Source organism: Melozone crissalis, unplaced genomic scaffold, assembly GCF_028551555.1.
Source record: "Melozone crissalis strain CALT ecotype California unplaced genomic scaffold, PUWL_Pcris_2 ptg000036l_1, whole genome shotgun sequence".
NCBI classification, from domain to species: domain Eukaryota; kingdom Metazoa; phylum Chordata; class Aves; order Passeriformes; family Passerellidae; genus Melozone; species Melozone crissalis.
In genome coordinates, this window is record NW_026535814.1 from 19378252 (window position 1) to 19385000 (window position 6749).

Consider the following 6749-nt stretch of genomic DNA (forward strand, 5'->3'; position numbering starts at 1 on the left):
ATCTCCCTCTCTCTCTCTCTCCCCGCGGTGCCTTCCTCCTCCTCCTCCTCCTCCTCCTCCCGCCGCGCTCCTCCCTGTGCGCTCTGCGTGCGCGGCGCGGCGCGGCCGGGCGCTCCCCTCATCCCCATCTGACAGATGAACACCGCCATGGGTTTGCCGCAACACAAGCAAAAGCACCTTTGGGGGCTGTGGCGAGGGATTGAAACCGGGATTTAAAACAGAACAGACAAGAAGAAGGGGGGAAATCCGACGACGACGACGAGGAGGAGGAGGAGGAGGTGGAGGAGGAGGAAGAAAGAAGAAGAAGAAGAGGAGGAAGCTGCTAAGAAGACAAGAAGACCCCCGCTGCCGTTTTGGGGATATGGGTTAGTAAATGCTGGGGGGGGGGGGGGGGGAAGAAGGAAAATTCTGAGGCATCGAGGAAAGGTCTGCCTTGGTGATCGGAATTGCGGGAGGATCGTACGCTTCTCCCCTGTTCCTTCACCCCCTTTTTTTTTTCTTTTTTCTTTTTTTTTTTTTTTTAATTTTTCCCCCTCCTGCATGCAAAAGTTAATGTCGTCCTCTTTTTTTTTTTTTTTTTTTTTTTTCCCTCCTCTCTGTTGCGACTTTGCAATGGCGCGGAAAAGGGCTTTATTTATTTTTTATTTAATTTTTTTCTTTTTGGGGAGGGGGGAAGACTTCTCCTCTGTGCATTGCATGCGAGTCGTCCTCCCCATCCCCTCCGACCCCTTCCCTCCCCACGCTTTGTGCCTCCTTGGGAGCATGTGTGCGTGTCTGTGTGTGGCTCTCGTGGGGTGGGGGGCACCGGTGCTGCCTCCGAGACCGGGAAAGGGCTGGAATTTTTTCTCCAGGAGTTTGAATAATGTATTTATCCACCCCCCGCCACCACCACCACCACCCCACACCCCCGCCATATACCCCCCTCTCCCGGCCCCCGCTTTGGGTAGCCCACATGTGTTTGTACGTGTAGGTGGCAGCTATGTGGAAATTGGGGAGGGAGGGGGACACGACCCCCCCCCCCCCGCTCCGTAAATTGCAGGTTAAGTGGAGCTAGAGAGCAGCGCTGTAACCCTACGGGGATTTGTGCGTGTGTGTGAGTGTGAGCGAGCGTGAGTGTGAGCGCCGTGCGTGTGCGCGGGGCTCCGCGGCCGAACCGGGGGGCGCCGCTGCCCCGGGGTGGCCCCGCCGTGTTTTGACATTGAAAAGGACGCGCAGCAACCCGAAAAGCCGCGGGTTTGGGGAACAACGGAGCGGCAGGAGGACGGCGTGGGGAGCAGTCATTAGCCAAGCGGGACACCCCCCCATCCCGCCCCACCGCCACGCTCGGAGCTGGATAATGGGTCTGGATACGGCGGGGATCGCCGCCCTCGGGACCCGCTGGCCCCGGAGCCGCCGCCGGGAGCGGGAGCGGAGCTGGGCCGTGGGCAGGCTGAGCACCCACCGGGTGCTGCTCCGGGAGCCGCGGCTGACCCGCAGCCGCAGCCTCGGGCGGCTTTTGTCAGCCCCAGCCCTGGCGCAAGGCTCTGCCCGGCGCGGGCACTCGCACTCGCACTCACACTCGCACTCTCACACTCGCACTCACACTCGCACTCGCACTCGCACTCACACCCCTTCCTCGCCGGGTTCCCCCGCAGGGCAAAGGGAATTCGGGTCCCCTATCGAAGCCCCGGGCGCACACCGTGTGTCGGTGCGAGTGAGTGTGTGTGTGCCCGTGCGTTCGCATCCCAACATCGCAGCGCCCCAGCGGGCACGGCGCCCCCCGCGCTGCCCCTGCCCGCCCGCCTGCCCGCCCGCCGTATTTATGTCTCCAAAAGGCAGTTGAGAGAAGGATTTCCGATTCGTTTCCGCTTCAAATAAACGGCCCCGATAATCCCGGGCCTGACGCCTGATGCTCGAAAGGCACTTGGCCGCCGGGAGCCCAAGCCGGGCAGGCGGGGGGGACACGGGGCACACCCGGCTCGGACACCCCCAGCAGGCAGCTCCCGTGGCCTCGGTGGGGACATGAGAGGGGTTCGGTGCCCTGGGGATGCGCACGGGGGATGCGAGGGGAGCGCCCACCCGCTCCGGTGCCGTGGGGTGGCGGTGTCCCCGCGGCTGCCGGGAGCCGGGCTCACCCAGCCGGGCTCTGGGAGGAGAGGGAGGATGGAGGAGGGAGAGCCTGGCAGGCTGTTCCCGCGGCGTGCAGAGGTGTTTCATTAGGCACCGGCCCCGCTCTGGGGTGGGGAGGACCCTCCGTGTGTCCTTCTGTGTCCGTCTGTCACGCACACACGGGAAAGGATGCAGAGGAGAGGGCAGAGCTGGCCAGTGCTCCGCTGTCGGGGAGAGCATCTGAGCCTCCTGGCGTGGGTGGAATTGTTCCAGGAGGAGAGGGCTGTTGGCAAAGCCTGTCCTGGGTGGAATATTACGGGCCCAAATGGGAAGGATCGGTGTTTTGGGAGCCCCTGCACGCAGGGTTGACTCGGTGCAGGCTGCAGAAATGGTGTTATCAGGTGTCTGGAGACAGGTAGGGACGGCATGAACCTGAGGAAACAAGTGGACTCTGTGTTGTGGACAGCCAAAAATAAAAAATTCTTATCAGGGAATCACAGAATCATAGAATGCTTTGGTTGGAAGGGATGTTAAAGCTCATCTCATTCCAGCCCCATTTTCCCCCAGGACAGAGACACCTTCCCTTAGATCAAGCTGCTCCAAGCCCCATCCAGCCTGGCCCCAAACACTTCCAGGGACTGGACACGTTCATGGGAAAATGTGCAAGTGTCTGTTTCATGCACAGCTTTCTGCACTTCCTCAGCCTTTGCTGAGATTACACCCTCATCAGAAGCTCCTTCCACTCAAAGGAGAAACTTTTTTCCATCTCCATTTGTTTTTTAGCTGAAAGGAGGAAAAAAAAAAAAGCCCATCCACACAATGGACTTGTACTTTAATCTGTGCTCTTAGCTCAGAAGGGTTATGTAAAAATAGGGAAAAAAACAAAAGCAGAAACACTCAGTGAATGGAGACTTCTCTTCCATCTCTTATTGGCTTCAACTTTTTTTTTTTTTTTAAACTTCTCAGACTCAAAGTTTTAATTGAAACCAGAAGTCTATTGAGAAGTAACTGAGCCAAGAAAACCTCTGTTTTCTCTGCAACTAGGGATGGGGAATAAATAATTTTTAGCTGATGTTATTTCAAGTCGTTTGGGCTTTTTGATTCCTGCCAAAAAGCCCAGCATAGATTATTAACACATTATCATTTTAGGAGGACGCACTTTTTGAAATGCTATAAAATGGTGTGTTAGGTTTGTGCAGAGCCATAAACTATGCTGGTTGTTGGCAAACAAAAGAAACAGTGGCCATGATTTATTATTAATAATGATCATAACTGAGCTATTTAGCTTGATTTGATATATACTGGTTTCTCTGCTGAGGTTGCTCTGTATTGTTTTCAATAATATTGTACTTTGATTAAGTTGGGAACTGCTCTTGTTTAACAACTGCTATTGCTGTGTGCCTAATTAACACAAGAAATTAAATGCTCGGAAAGGTGCAACCATATTTTTTGGCTTCAGATGCTGCTTAATCTCCTCCTCTGCTCTTTTTTGACCCATCCTTTGAGCTCCTTTTCCCTACCACACACATCCCTTAGGTGCAAGTGCCAATTTACCAACAGGACTCTTGTTTTCCATTACCAGATTTGCCTAATCCCAGTTTCAGTGACTTTTCTCCCCTCTCAGTAGGGCTCAATTGCTCACACATAATCTTTCCCTTCTGTTTTCTTTCCCCTTTGGACAACACCCTCCAGGACTGAAAAACTCTTGCCTTGTGCCCTGAGACTTGCAATTACACAGCAATTTTGACTCTTGACCTAACTAGTAGCAAGAAAGGCTATTGTCTAATGAACCACGTAAAAACAGTTCTGGGATCCAACAGATTGCTGTGATGGAAATGAAAGATGTCCCAGTGAACTGATGACTGATTTGTTTAACCATATGCCTAGGCGGTTTTCCTTGCTCCCCATCAACCACCCATCTCTGGAGTATCTGTGATCTGTGGGCCTGTGGCAATGCTGAAAGGCAGGGTTAATGACTGCCAAAATGCTCTCCATGAAGCAGGGGGGGACAGATTTTAAGCCACGCTCAGAACACGCATTTTGCCCACCATAGCATGCAGGCATGCAGGGTTTTAGATTCTTAAGTGCTGTGTTTAAGCGTGGTTCAGGTGATGAGGGCAGCAAATCTGTGTGTAAAAATCACAGAATCAGAGAGTGATTTGTGTTGGAAGGGAGTTTAAGCATCATCTCGTTCCATGGGCAGGGACACCTTCCATTATCCCAGGCTGCTCCAAGCCCTGTCCAATCTGGCCTTGAACTCCCCCAGGGATTCAGGGGCAGCCACAGCTGCTCTGGGAAACCTGTGCCAGGACCTCACCACCCTCACAGGGAGGAATATTTTTCTAACATAGGTGCCCTATAAAACAGTAAGTAGACAGAGGAAATCCATGGTAAGGTCTAGCCTCATTGCTGGGAAGTCCAGGAAACCTTAGGGCAGCATAAACACAAAGTTTAGAGCGAGTACAAAGAGAGGAAGGTGAGACTCTGTGGGAGAACCTTAGTGGAGAAGGTTCCCAGTGTTTTGCTGCAGGCCTTGTGGTTTCTACTGGGACTGGTTTTGCTGCTGTTGTAGGTTCTGCTCTCATTACTTTCTTTCCAGCTTGATAGAAAAAGGCTCTCTTTCCTGTTATTTTTGCTGAGGAAATAAAATGACTTACACTTTTAGGAAATTGTCACCTTGATTAAAGATGGACTTCAAAACCCCTCAACTCAGTGTTTGAGCCTGGGGGGACTGTCAGATCTGAAAGCGATTTGCAAACATTGGATATTGAGGGTCCTCTTTCCTTCTGATATAGACATTAAATGAGTTTGCAAGTGTGTGTGATTAGCAATACCTGGAGACTGTTTCTTTCTTCTCCCAATGAGAAGGCTTCACCTGAAGTGAAGTTCATTTGGATTTTTGGACCTGTTTAGAGGTCTGCTGGGTGCTGGGACCAAGCACAGCTCTGCAACAAGCAGCTGGACTCTGAATTCGCATTTGACTGGTTGTAGAGAGTACAAACTTTAGGGGATGAACAGCTGAGGGAATAAAGGAAGACAAAATAATTTCTTAAATTGAATAAAAGCAGTCAGAGAATCTTTCAGAGCTGAGAAAATGAGTGAAGGAAGCACCTAATTTCTATTTATCGACTCTTGAGAGAGAGCAGGGTTAGGAGCTATTTTGCCCTTCTGGAGCTGGATTTACTTTGGAGGACAAGTTGTCCAAATGCAATGATGAACTTTTCAGTAAGGTTTGGGATGAACTGGGTATGAAAAGAAACCTTCTGACATTATTTCATTTAGGGTTTTGTTGTCTTTTATGTCTCTTCAAAAGACCAAGCAGAAACTTTGAATAGGAGCAGGTGACCAAAGAGGAAGGTGTCCAGGGAAATACTCTGGGAATACAGACCTTGGTGCTGCTCACACACCCCTGGGTCAGGTTTACTCCTGCTCATGAGCAGGCACTCTGGTGGGGCTCGTGTCCTTGTCCATCCAGCACAGGGGTTTTTCAGGGAATACAGGAGTTGTGCAGGTGGTGAGGATGAGTTACCTTTCCTGTGCAGGGCTGCTGAGTGTGATGTGCCCTTTTGAATGTGTGGCAAAGCCATGCAAGAGGAGGGCAATTTCCACACAAACCTGAGGTCACAAGGTGGTGACAAGGCTCTGACCTGCCCTGGTGAGCACCAGAGCATGAGGTGGCCCAAGGCTTGGCTCTGCAATATATTGGGAGGAGATGGCATTGTGGCTAAATGCTGTCGTGGGGTGACTTACTGATCCTCTGAAAAGAGTGAATTCCTGGCTCAGTGAGGGCTGCTGTGCAATCCTGGGCAGACAAGAGCTCTGTGAGGATGGCAGCAATGACAGCAAAGTTTCCTCTACTGTAGTATGGTATAACTAGAAACAGTGCTTGGGAAATCTTTTCAGAAGAATGTGTGGTAGGCAAGCATGGGGTAACCCAGGACTCAGTCAAACACCTCAAAATTAGAGATGGGTTAAAGATCGGAAGCCTGAGGTTTTAAGTTACTTTGAAATTTTTTGTTAGCCTTAACCTTTAAAACTGAGATATATATGTATACAATGAATCATCCTCTTTTTGCCCTGGCATTTTAGCAGATGGAGAAGTCAGTTTTAAGATGGAAGGGAGAAAATGATGATACTCAAACCAGAGGTCAAGCTGCAAGGTGTTACAGGCACGTCTTCCCTCAATATGAATCCACATATCCCGAATGTCCTACTGATGTGATTTTTAAGACTTGGACACTGGCCTAACTTCCCTCTGTGTTTCCAGACCCAGCATATTCTGGAGTGACGCAGTGATCCATGTCTACCTCTCCTCAAGACTCACTAAATACTTGGCTTTGGAGCATGTGGTGGGGTTTCCACTGAAACTCCTCTGAAATCCTACTAGTTTCCTAGACAAGGAAACCCTTCCTGTAGTTTTTCTTTCCCCCCTTTTTTTCTTTTTCCTTTTTTTTTTTTTTTCTCTCTCTCTCAAGCCTTCCTATGGAGCTCTATAGTGGGAATTCAATAGAATTCTATACTGGGAATAATTCTCTGCTGAATCCCTTAGTTCTTTTTCAGAAGGGATCAGAGACACAAAGCGTAACTGGGGGAGTTCAGTAAGTGTTCAAACAGGACTGTACACATGTAAAGTGCTGTAGCAGGCATCTGGGCAAAGTGTT

At 50.6% G+C, this 6749-nt stretch overlaps 1 protein-coding gene across 3 annotated transcripts in view; it reads left to right on the forward strand.

Moving 5' to 3' along the window:
- Positions 1-295: 295 nt before the first annotated feature.
- Positions 296-6749, forward strand: part of SETBP1 (SET binding protein 1) — a 269604-nt gene continuing 263150 nt past the window's right edge. For all 3 annotated transcript variants that reach the window (XM_054283286.1, XM_054283288.1, XM_054283289.1), the window contains exon 1: positions 296-365. The gene's annotated coding sequence lies outside the window, so the exon portion shown is untranslated. The remainder of the gene's footprint in view (positions 366-6749) is intronic.